Consider the following 13,480-nt stretch of genomic DNA (forward strand, 5'->3'; position numbering starts at 1 on the left):
AGAAACGGGAAGTAGAGAAAGGGTGACACATATAAAGGACTTAAGTGTACATGACCAAGCCCATATCCTAAAACCGGAACCAGGGTAATAAACAAAAGGCAGAACAAATGGTTCCATGTCTTTCCTTTATCTCTAATAGTTAAACACTTTACTATCACATTTCAATCAAAACTGGATATTTATTCTCAAAATAGATGTAGTCCATTATATGCAAAAAAAAATGGTGCAGACAATGCAGTGCTCAATGTGCAATGGTGTACAAAATTAAACAATGATACATATATACATTAGGAATGTCCTATATATTTCTCTCTATAATACAATAATATGGTGTGTGTCCCTTAATTGCTGTCTCCAATTTCTTAAGGGTAACCGACAATCCCCTTAAAAAATGTCAGTGTTTTGAACCGATGTGATCTTTAACTGGGTCTCTTCAGGAAATAAGTATGCCATCTGGCGCACTCCTATTGGATTGAATTTGGAGGTAAGATATTTTATCTTGTGTATGTATCAGGTATTTCTGTCCTGATGATCAAATGAATGGAAACACCTCGACCTGCCTCTCTGCAGTATAGATCATGCATATGGAGGAGTAGTAATTCCTACAAGATCACAGTCTCTCCAGCTATGAAGAAAGGGATACATGTAATTAGGCATAGGCCGGCATACTGTTACTTCTATACCTTCATAACACATTAAAAGATAAAAGCACTGTGCATTAGGTTACACCATGTGTTCTCTTATATGTAAAACACATGTGAGCCCTAGGCCAGACCAGAATGCAAAATTATAATATAGAATTTCCTTAAATAGTGCTCCAAAAAAATGCACCCTGCACCAAAGAAACAATTAGAGCTTCTCCCATCTGACACCAGGGCAATACATCTCCCCTATTTTGAACACAGAACAAAAGAACTAAATCCAAAGGCCAACTGGTAATCCAATTTCTATGTCTGCCTCACACTGCCAAGTTATGGAATGTGCTATCTCGTAACATATCTTGAAGGAGCTCGCTGAGCAAAATGGGCACCCACCATCAAATACTAAGGGGCAAATGTTCAAGCCCCAGTCAAGAGATCTTGGTTAAATCCATTGTTCTTTTGCTCACCCTGTCACCCTAGTTTAGACCCAGCCATATGCAAATAAGTCTTGACCCTGGGCCTCATGGGAACAGTCCAGACCGAACTGCCAAGCGAGGTCCTATCTGGTCCGGAAACAAGCATCCTGGGACCGGTTTCTGGGTAAAACCCTTTATCAGCCAGGCTACCTTGAATCCAGAGGCACAGTTAGCAAGAGACCCACGTCTGGGCATACCCAAATCACTTAGGGTGAAAAGTGCTACGCAAACAAATGATGGACGGAATGCTGAATTAATCATACATTAAACCCTAGTCAAGAGATTTGGGTTAATTCCAACTTTCTGTTGCTCACCATTCCACCCCAGATAAGACCCAGCCATATGCAAATCAATTTCGACCCTGGGTCTCATGGGAACAGTTCAGACCGAACTGCCAAGCAAGGTCATCCCTGGACTGGAAACAAGCATCCTGGGACCGGTTTCTGGGTATCACCCTTCTTCAGCCAGGCTAGCACTGATGTGGGTCCTGTGCTCTCCATGCCACTGGAGTCATGCTATCCTGGCTGAAGAATGGTGAAACCCAAAAACCGGTCCTAGGATGCTTATTTCGAGTCCAGGGAGAACCTGGCATAGCAGTTTTGGCTGGACTGTTCCCATTGGGCACAGGGTCAAGACTGATTTGCATATGACTGGGTTCAAACTGGAATGGCATGGTGAGCAAAAAAACGATGGATTTAGGCCCAGATCTCTGTACTGGGGTGAATGTATGACAATGTTCTGCATTCTGTCCATCAATTGTTGTTTTTGCATTTGTCACCCCGAGTGGGACGGGTATGCCCAGACGTGGGTTCCGTGCTCTCAATGCCACTGGAGTCAAGCCATCAGGGCTGAAAAGGGGTGAAACCCCAAAACCGGTCCTAGGATGCTTGTTTCCAGTCCAGGGAGAACCTGATCTGGCAGTTCTTGCTGGGTATTTCCCATTGGGCACTGGGTAAAGACTGATTTGCATGTGGCTGGGTTAAAACTGGAATGGCATGGTGAGCAACAAAACAATGGATTTAGACCCAGATCTCTATACTGGGGTGAATGTATGATATTGTTCTGCATTCTGTCCATCAATTGTTCTTTTTGCACATTGCAAAGCCCTGCGTTACATTATACCTGTGTCAGGTATAATGTATGCAGTGTGGGTGTTCCCACACAGCAATGCCTCATAGAAATGCCGTAGGGAAATCTACATGATTTCACTGCAACACTTTTAGGATGCCACTGTGTCAAAACCTTACGCCTGCTTGAAGCTGGTGTGAGGAGTTATGTTATGTTATGTTAGGGGTTTTGTAGAGCACATGGCTGTCCTAGCAAAGGGACGTCCCAGAAATAGAGGTAGAGAAAAAAACAATAGAAGTGCAGAAAGAAGCAACAGAGGTGCAGAAAGAGACAAAAGAAGTGCAGAAAGAAGCATCAGATCTCAGGCAAGAGAGGTGCATATAGAGTGAAAAGGGTTGTAGATAGAGGCAAGTGAGATACAGAATAAGGGAAGAAGGGTCCAGTAAGAGGTAAGAGAGGTGCAGAAGGAAGCAACAGAGGTGCATAAGAAGTTAAGAACACTGCAGAAAGAGGCAGGAGAGTTGCAGAAGCAGGCAACAGAGATGCAGAAAGAAAGAATAGGGGTGCAGAAAGAGGCAACAGAGGTAGAGAAACAGGTAATAGAGGTGCAGAAAAAGGGACGAAAGATGCCGAAAGAGGCAAGTGAGGTTCGGAAACAGGCAGTCGGGGTACAGAAAAAGGCAAGAGAATTACAGAAAAAAGCAACAAATGTGCAGAAAGATGCAAGAAGGGTGCAGAAAGAGGCAACAGTGGTGCAGAATGAGGCAAGAGAGGTATAGAAAAAGGGAAGAGAAGGACTGAAAGAAGCAACAGAGCTGCAGAAAGAAGCACAAGAAGTGATGAAAGAGATAAGAGAGTTGTGTAAAAAACAAGAGAGGTGCAGAAAAAAGCAAGAGAGGTGTAGCAAAAGGGGAGAAGGGTGCAGAAAGAGGCAAAAGGGGTTCAAAAAATGAAAGAGGTTTGCAGAAAGAGGCTAGAGAGGTGCAGAAAAGGGGAAGAAGGGTGCAGAATGAGGTAAGAGGGGTGAGTGGTGCAGAAAGAGGAAAGAAAGGTACAGAAAGAGGCAAGAGAGGTGTAAAAAAAGGGAAGAAGGGTGCATAAAGAGGCAAGAGGTGTGCAGAAAGAAGCAACAGAAGTGCATAAAAGGGGAAGAAAGGTGCAGAAAGAGGCAAGAAGGGTGTAGGAAGAAGTAAGAGAGTTACAAGAAGAAGCAAGGAAAGTGCAGCAAGAGGTAAGAGGGATGCAGAAAGAGGGATGAGAGGTGCAGAAAGAGACAAGCGAGGAACAGAAAAAGGGTAGAAGGGTGCAAAAAGAGGCAAGAAGGGTACAGAAAGAGTCAAGGTAAGAGCAGAAAGAGGTACAGGGGTGCAGAAAGAAGCAAGAAATGTGCAGAAAGAAGCAACAGAGGTACAGAAAGAGGCAAGAGCATTGCAGAAAGAGGCAAGAGAGGTCCAGAAAGAAGCACAAGAGGTATAGAAAGAGGGAAGAGGGATGCAGAAAGAGGCAAGAGCAGTGCAGAACGAAGCCCGAGAGGTACAGAAAAAAGCAAGAGAAGCGCAGAAAGAAGCAACAGGGGTGCAGAAAGAGTCTGGAGGGGTGCAGAAAGAGGCAAGAAAATTATATAAAGAAGCAACAGATGTGCAAAAAGAGGCAAGAGAACTGCAGAAACAGGCACAAGAGGTGCAAAAAGAGGGAACAAGCGACCAGACAGAGGCAAGAGGGGTGCAGAAAGGGGGAAGAAGGATGCAGAAAGAGGTAAGAGGGGTGCAGAAAGAAGCAAAAGAGCTGTAGAAAGACTCAAGGGAAGTACAGAAAGAAGCAATAGAGATGCAGAAAGAAGCAACAGAGGTAGAGAAAGAGGCAAGAGAATTGCAGAAAGAGGCAAGAGAGGTCCAGAAAGAAGCACAAGAGGTATAGAAAGAGGGAAGAGGGATGCAGAAAGAGGGAAGAGCAGTGCAGAACGAAGCCCGAGAGGTACAGAAAAAAGAAAGAGAAGGGCAGAAAGAAGCAACAGGGGTGCAGAAAGAGTCTGGAGGGGTGCAGAAAGAGGCAATAAAATTATATAAAGAAGCAACAGATGTGCAAAAAGAGGCAAGAGAACTGCAGAAACAGGCAAAAGAGGTGCAAAAAGAGGGAACAAGCGACCAGACAGAGGCAAGAGGGGTGCAGAAAGGGGAAAGAAGGATGCAGAAAGAGGTAAGAGGGGTGTAGAAAGAAGCAAGAGCGCTGTAGAAAGACTCAAGGGAAGTACAGACAGAAGCAATAGAGATGCAGCAAGAAGCAATAGAGGTGTAGAAAAAAGCAAGAGAATTGCAGAAGGAAATACCAGAAATGCAGAAAGAGGCAAGAAATGTACAGAAAGAAGCAACCAAGGTGCATAAAGAGGTACGAGAGGGGTGCAGAAAGAGCTAAGAGGGGTACTGGCAGAGGGAAGAGGGGTGCAGAAAGAGGCAAGAGGGATACAGAGAAAAAACAAGAGAGGTACAGAAAGAATCTAGAGAAGTGCCGAAAGAAGCAACAGGGGTGTTATATAGAGCCAAGAGGAATGCAGAAAAAGACAAGAGAAGTGCAGAAAGAAGCAACAGAGGTGCAGAAAGAGGCAAGAGAACTGCAGAAAGAGACACGATAGTTGCATAAACAAGCAATAGATATGCAGAAAGAGGGAACAGATAAGCAGAGAGAGGCAAGAGAGTGCAGTAAGAGGTAAGAAGGGTGCAGAAAGAGGCAAGAGGGGTGCAGAAAGAAGCAAGAGAGGTGCCGAGAAAAGCAAGAGAAGTGCAGAATGAAACAACAGATGTGCAGAAATAGGTAACAGAGCTGCATAAAGAGGCAAGAGAGGTGCTGAAAGAGTCAGTCAGTCAGTCAGAAAGCTTTATTTCAAATATTGCAGCCATAAAAGCACATATAAAATAGCATTATCCATAAAAAATAGTTCATAAAATAACATGTTAATTTAAGATTAAAAAATAGAATTGTCGTTAGAACACCTTGAGAGTCAAAAAGTATCAACCTTTAGAGGGTCCCACCCCCTGAAATCAGTTGTCATGGGTGGGGCAGCAAACAAGGGCAATTACTATAACAAGGGCATCTTTTTCATCAATAAAACACGTGCAATTGGTTAAAAAAAGATACTTTAAAAGTGTAAATAAAAAAAAATAAAAAAAATTCATGGCCTAAATTTATAGAAGTTTAGGATCACAAGGGTAATCATAAGGAAACAAGATTGCCTAAGTTCTCAGCTCTGTCTTTCAATAGGCATCTGCGTTTGCACCACATTGCAAATAGAAATTTGGAAATTGTAACAACCAAAAGTGGGTGAGTATCGTGTTTTAGTACCCTATAGAATTCTCTATGGTTTCTTATACCCAGATTTCTGCAGAGTTGGAGGACCCATTTAGATCTAGCCCTTTTATATGCTAAGCAAACAAATAACACATGAATTTCTGTTTCTTCCGCTATTAAGCACCTCGGACAAAGTTGTTTAGAAACACCCGCCCAATTATTGGTAAATGCATGGAGCGGGAGCGAACCGTGCCTGAATTGTACAAACAGTTTCTTTGCTGCAAGGGGTTGAATGGAGTCCAGCACCAACTCCAAATTGTAATGCTGTTTTGCATCCAGAAACCTGGAAGTCAGGCTGAAAGAGTCTACTGTCTGCAAAATGCGTGCCAATTTGTATTCTTTCAAAGCAGTTGCTAGTGATTTTTTAGAAATGACTGAACATGTCTTCTCTGGTGCCGATCACAGGTCATCCCTCCCTATAGCACGAAATGTGTTCCTAATAAAGGACAACGAAGGGATATTCTCCGCCCCCAAAGTAGACATAACAGCTTTTAGCTCCTCCCTATAATTTCCTAACTCTGACGTACTCTATACCGTAGAGTATAGAGTACTCCAGTACCCATCCACTCCTCTACACCAGTAGAGGAGTGGATGGGAAGCAATCAGGTCTGCAATGGGAATAATACCCAAATCCATCCTTAAGGGTATTAGAGGGGTACTTTTAGGCAGGCCCAAAAGTTGTCTTATAAAATTATTATCTGTCTCTCTTAGGACATTAGTTAAACAGTGGCCCCAAATGTCAGCACTGTACATTGATGCCCCCTCGCTTGGACCTTATACCTTTCAACAGGTGGACTTATGACCTTTGCAGCACAACTCCTATGTACTTTTAAAATCCCCCCAGTAGCCTGGATTAGCTTTAGGTTTACTTTATTAATTTGTGGTCCCCACCCCATTTTATCATTTAGGGTGAAACCCAAGTAGTCGAATATGGGCACCCTCTCTAGGGACCTATCGTCCATTTTGGGGTGTGGACAATTAGTAGAATCGGCATGAAATACCATGTACTTTGTTTTCTTTATGTTTACCTCCAAGTTCTGCTTCATGCAAAATAAGCTAAATTCCCGCAGGACACACTGCATCCCCATAGGTGTTTTGGATAGGAGCAGCGTGTCGTCCGCAAACATTAAGGCCAGTATTTTGTGGTTAGCAAGTCTTGGGAAGTCAATATCCTTAATAGCAAGGAGATCCTTAATTGGCCCATTGAGGAAGACTGAGAAAAGGAGCGCAAGCACACAACCTGTCTCATCCCCTTCTCAACGGGGAAAGGAGCTGTTAGTTTCCAGTTCTTGACGAATCTTACCCTAGCAAAAGTACCTTCATGGAGGCGTTTGAACTGATGGCAAAGATAGGCTGGGGCTCCCATGTCGAGTTGTAGGCCCCACTGCTACAATGTCAATTGGGGATTTGAGGTCCACGGATGTAAGATACAGACTACCACCCTCCAGTGTTATATTTTTCCAATAGATCAATTGGAGTCTAAATAACTGGTCTATGGTTGAGGTTTTAAGCCTAAAGCCTGCTTGTAAGGGAGTTAAAATATTATGGTCATCCATACCTGCAATCTTCCTAAAAGAACACGGGCAAAAATCTTCTGTGTTACGTCAATGAGGCTAATCGGCCTATAATTTGCCGGTTCTAAGGGGGAACCTTTCTTATATATAGGAATTATCTTGGCACCTGACTAAGTTAAAGGGGGTGCCATATCATAAAGAATTGCATTAAAAAGGGTCTGGAGATATGGAGCCCACACTACCTGTTCATTTCTATACAGGTCTACAGGGATCCTGTCCAGGCCAGGTGCTTTATTTGGTAGTACTTTGGCCAAGGCCAGTGTACAAGGGGGTATATTACCAGAGGAGTCAAACATTTGAAAACTAACCAATGTCCTTATCTCACTGAGTCCATTTTGTGGCCTACACTATAAAGCTTTAAAATGGGCTCGCCAAACTTCCTCCCCAAGGTTTGGGTCAATGGCAGACCTACCCTTGGTTTTTCCAGTCTTAACCAGGTTCCAGAAGCCTCTGGTGTCTTTATCGTCTAAAGCTTTCTTAATGGCCTATCATCTATCAATCTCCCATTCTGATTTGGCTGCTAAAAGAATTATTTTTAAAACACCCTTGCTTCCCCTATACATTTGCTGAAAGAGGAAAGAGAAGTGCTGAAAGAAGCAACAGGGGTGAATAAAGAGGGAAGAGACAAGCAGAAGGAAGGAGCAAAAATGCAGAAAGAGACAAGAGAAGTGCAGACAAAAGTAACAGAGGTGCAGAAAGAGGCAAGGAAACTGCAGAAAGGGGCAGGAGAGGTACAGCAAAAGGGAAGTAAGAGGCAAGAAGGGTGCAGGAAGAAGCAAGGGATGTGCAAAAAGAAGCAACCGAAGTGCACAAAGAGACAAGGGGTGCACAAAGAGGCAACAGGGTTGCAGCATGAGGCAAGAGAGGTACAGAAAGATGGAAGAGAGGTGCTGAAAGAAGCAACAGAGGTACAGAAAGAGGCAAGAGAAGTGATAAAAGAGACAAAAGACTTACAGAAAGAAACAAAAGTGGTGCAGGAAAAAGCATGAGAAGCTCAGAAAAACGAGAAGAAGGGTGCAGAAAGAGGCAACAGGGGTGCAGAAAGAAGCAAGAGGGTTATAGAAAGAAGTAAGAGAAATGCAGAAAGAAGCAACATAGGTGCAGAAAGAGGCAAGAGGGGTGCAGAAAGAGGGAAGAGAGGTACAGAAAGGCGGAAGAGAACTACTGAAAGAAGCAACCGATGCGCAGGGAGAGGCAATAGAACTGCAGAAACAGGCAAGAGAGTTAAAGTTGAGAGAAGGATACAGAATGAGGCAACAGAGGTACAGAAAGAACAAGGGAGGTGTAAAAAGAAGCAAGAGAAGTGCAGAAAGAAGAAACAAAGGTACAGAAAGAGGCAACAGGTTACAGAGGTTACAGTGCTCCTACCCTCCTCGTTCCTACTTTTTTGCACTTTTTTCCCCTTACTCACTTCAACGGAATCACAAAATGGCTGCCAACACTTCCTAGTTGCAACCGCTCGCAACCAATAAGCAGCAATACATATATATATATGACGCTCAAAATCCTCTCCGTCGGAAATGAATATATATATATATATATAACACAACAATACATATATATATATGACGCTCAAAATCCTCTCCGTCGGAAAGGAATATATATATATATATATATATATATATATATATATATATATATATATATATATATATATATATATATATATATATATATATATATATTCACTGAAAAAACCATAGGTTTCACACCAGTTATAGTTAGGAATTAGCATTTAAAAAACCTATTAAATTCACTGAAAAAACCATAGGTTTCACACCAGTTATAGTTAGCTGGAAATTTTACTGATATAAAACCATTGAAATTCCCACGTTATAGTTAGATGGACTCACTATAACTTGCGCGTGCAATGCACTGCTGATGACATCACATATTACATCACTCATGACATGGTGAGTGACATCACTCATGACATCACTGATGACACCATCCAGTGAATGTGTGTCTTTCTGAAAAATAAATATATTTTATATATGTATATGTAAAAGTTGATGGTAGAATAAATGTTTAAATAAGTGTCTAAATGGATGGTTTTTAAAAATTGATTGGTTAACTGGCTTAATAAGACATCATCAGCAGTGCATTGCACGCGCAAGTTATAGTGAGTCCATCTAACTATAACGTGGGAATTTCAATGGTTTTATATCAGTAAAATTTCCAGCTAACTATAACTGGTGTGAAACCTATGGTTTTTTCAGTGAATTTAATAGGTTTTTTAAATGCTAATTCCTAACTATAACTGGTGTGAAACCTATGGTTTTTTCAGTGAATTTCATAGGTTTTTTAAATGCTAATTCCTTTGTATATCGAGTTTCTAACCTTTTTTTTTTTTTACAATTTGCTGTTTTTTTTTAAGTATTCATTTTTTTTATATAATTTTTTTCTTTTGCGCTCTGGGTGCGCGCTCCGGGAAGCTTTCAGCTAAGCTCTCCTGTAAGCTTCTCCGAGAGCTCATCTGAAAGCGCAGCCAGAGCGCAACTGTCGTTCGTGAAAAAAAAAATATGAATGAAAAGTTAATAATAATGCAAAACATTTCGTACCATACAAATAAAATTTGTTTTTTTTAATATGGAAAATGATTATGCATTTCTAAAAAAGATTGATGACGTCACTTCGGCGCGCAACGTAAGTGCCCTCGGAAGCGCCTACGTTCGCGGCGCGTAAACGCACGCAAAAGCGCCTACGATCGCGCCACGTTTGCGCCCCGGAAGCGCCTACGATCGCGCTGCGTAAACGCACCGGAAGTGCTCCGGAGCGCGCAGCGTAAACGCGTCGGGTCATGTGACCCTAAAATAACACTTTTCATTGGTTGCTAACAGTTTTTTTTTACAATGAATGAAATCCCCACCCATTTCCTTCACTTCTTCTTTCACTTTTGTGACTGAAAGACCTGCCTTTTTTGCTGCTCCATATTCCTGGATTCATCATGGCTGCCAGACCATCCAGCAGTGAAGATGACTCCAATGATTTCATTGATGAAGAGCCTCCTCAGCCGAAGGTCAAAGAACATTTCATCTGGAAATTTTTTAAGTTTCCAGCAGACCAGAAGAAGGTGAATGCACCAAAAGTAGAGTGCAGGATCTGCAAACAGGTCCTGTCACGGGGTAACCCCCCAAAAAAATACTCTTTTGGCAACTTCACCATGATTCGCCATGTGGAGAGGAGGCACCCCCAGAATTTTGCCCGGGAAAGTGTCAGGGCTCTGGCACAAGAGGTTCCCAGAGATGGGGCCTCTACATCAACAGGAGGAGCAACTTCTTCTGGAAGAGAACAATCACAGGGGCAGGTAGCAAACATTCAACCTGCATTTAACCATGGGGTCGTCAGATGCAGATACTGCAATCAACTCCTCACCTATGGGGAGCAAAGTGTCCTGCTCATGGTTCGGGCATTGGAGAACCATCACTGCCCTTCCCACCCCTAATTTTTTTCTTTTCTTTTTGCTCCTGTTGAGCAGTTTCTATTCCCTGTTTTTGTTCCTGTTCAGTTAAAAGAAGAAAACCAAAAGTTCTTTTCAGAACTACCTCCAATTCTCATCAAAGAGCTATAATCTTAAAAAATGAAGAGTAAGTGAAATATAGTGCATTGATAATTGAAAGGAGAATGAGTAAGAAAGAACAGAAAGGTATGAGAGGTGAAAGGAAGTGAAGTAGGAGGAATGAAAGAAGGTGAGTGTTAGAAAAGAAAGTTATGACACAGTGAATAAACTGGAGGCCTCATTTCTGAAAAGTGACGCATCGCTACGTGAAAACAGCGATGCGTCACTTTTCTGGACGCACTCCTTATGACATTCCAGATATGTCATATTTAATATATGACTAATCAATTCGCAAGCAGTTACAGATATGTCAGTATTTCTGACATATCTGTAAACACAAAAGTAACGCATTGCAGGAGTGCGTCACAAAAGTGACGCAACTCCAGTAATGTGTCCTTTCACATGGAAAAAGCACCATGTGAAAGGTTTGCTGTGAAGCAGGCGCAAGATTTTGGCGCAACTGCATCCTAAAAGTGACGCACTGCGTCATTATTACCAAGCTTTTTGCAAGGAACACCCCCTCTGCATGCATTATACCTGACACTATTTTTTAAAAAGTGACGCATCTAGGTACATGGGTCACTTTTTAAAACTCTGCGCCATATTGTATCTGCATCAGGTATAATGTATGCAGAGGGGGCAATCCCTCGCAAAAAGCTTGGTAATAACGACGTACTGAAATCTATGAGATTTCTCTGCGTCACTTTTAGGATGCTGTTGCGTCAAAATCTTGCGCCGGCCTCGCATCACTTTTATGTTTACAGATATGTCAGAAATACTGACGTATCTGTAACTCCTTGCAACATGATTCGTCATACATTAAATATGACACATCTGGAATGTCATAAGGACTGTGGACAGAAAAGTGACGCATCACACCAGCAGTGTAATAAAATGTGCCTCGTTGCACTATATTTAAAGGATGCAACAGCATCCTAAAAGTGACGCAGTGAAATCTCAAACATTTCACTGCGTCGCTATTACAAAGCTTTTAGTGGGGGAACACCCCCTCTGCATGCATTATACCTCACGCAGATATAATGTGGCGCTTGATTTTAAAAAGTGACCCATCTACCTAGATACCTCACTTTTTAAATATAACGCAACGAGGCACATTTTTTTACACCACTGGTGCGATGCGTCACTTTTCTGTGCGCACTCCTTATGACATTCCAAGTAACGCATTGCTGGAGTGCGTCACAAAAGTGACGCAACTCAAGTAATGTGTCCTTTCAAATGTGGAAAGCAGCATGTGAAAGGTCTTGCCTCAGTCTAACACCTGCTGTAAAGCAGGCACAAGATTTTGACGCAACAGCATCCTAAAACTGACGCAGTGAAATCTCAAAGATTTCACTGCATCGCTATTACAAAGCTTTTTGCGGGAGAACACCCCCTCTGCATGCATTATACCTGACGCTATTTTTAAAAAGTGACACATCTAGGTACATGGGTCACTTTTTAAAACTCTGCGCCACATTATATCTGCGTCAGGTATAATGTATGCAAAGGGGGCATTCCCCCGCAAAAAGCTTGGTAATAACGACGTACTGAAATCTATAAGATTTCTCTGCGTCACTTTTAGGATGCTGTTGCGTCAAAATCTTGCACCTGCCTCGCATCACTTTTATGTTTACAGATATGTCAGAAATACTGACGTATCTGTAACTCCTTGCAACATGATTCGTCATACATTAAATATGACACATCTGGAATGTCATAAGGAGTGCGCACAGAAAAGTGACGCATAACACCAGCAGTGTAATAAAATGTACCTCGTTGCACTATATTTAAAAAGTGACGCATCTAGATAGATGCGTCACTTTTTAAATATTGCATAACAATGCGCATTTTTTTACACCGCTGGTGCGTCACAAAAATTGACGCACAGGAAGCGCAAAACTAACAGCGCAAGGCCTTCATAAATATGGTCCTGGATTTTCCCCGTGCTTCGCCGGTGCGCGTACCATGCGCTTCCCCCGCGCAAAACGAAAAAAAAAAAAAAAATGTTAATGCCCTGCAGGACCCTATTTTAGTCCCTACATCAAACCTAGGGGGTCAGAGGGGGTCTACTCTTCCCCCTTATGGTCATTTGCCCCTTTTTTTTTCAAACCCCTTGTGTCTCGATTTTACCGAGACACAAGATGGCGGCCGCTCCGGACTGTTTAGAATGTTTACAGACAACTGAGAGCCAATCAGCTTCCTGCGCGCAAGTCGCGTGTCGCGCCTGGAGCGCACTCCGGTGCGCGCACGGGAGAGCGCCTATAGATATATATATTTTTTTGAACCTAAATTACTCAAAATCCACTGGAGCACATATCTTGAGACATAGCAAAGGCACATCGGGCTACCAGTCCCTACAATTTTGCCAAGATTCGTGGAAATCCATTCAGCCGTTCGGGCTAAAAGTGAAATCGACCGCCCTATGGAAATTAACATGGGGAAAACGCGTTTTGGGACCCCCCTTTTATCTCGGCCCCCGCTTAACGTATCCCCCCCAAACTCAGGGAAGGACCGGAACCCCGCGAGGCCATTTTCAGGAAATTTTCAGGCAGATTCGTCAACCGGCGCCAAAGTTATTCCAAATAGAATTTTGAGATTTAACATTGAAAAAAATCCTAACTATAACTACCTACTGGCGACCGCCAGTAGGTAATATATATATATATATATATATATATGTATATATATATAACACAACCAAGTTCCACCTTTTTTTTATTGCATTATGGGGTGTGTAGTCCTTCCTTTACCATAGTGGATGCTGTCCAGGCTTCGTGTTAAAAAATTAATTCCCAGGGAACCACCGCGAATGCCTGCTGA

This window comes from Lissotriton vulgaris, chromosome 7 (assembly GCF_964263255.1).
Source record: "Lissotriton vulgaris chromosome 7, aLisVul1.2, whole genome shotgun sequence".
Classification (NCBI taxonomy): Eukaryota; Metazoa; Chordata; class Amphibia; order Caudata; family Salamandridae; genus Lissotriton; species Lissotriton vulgaris.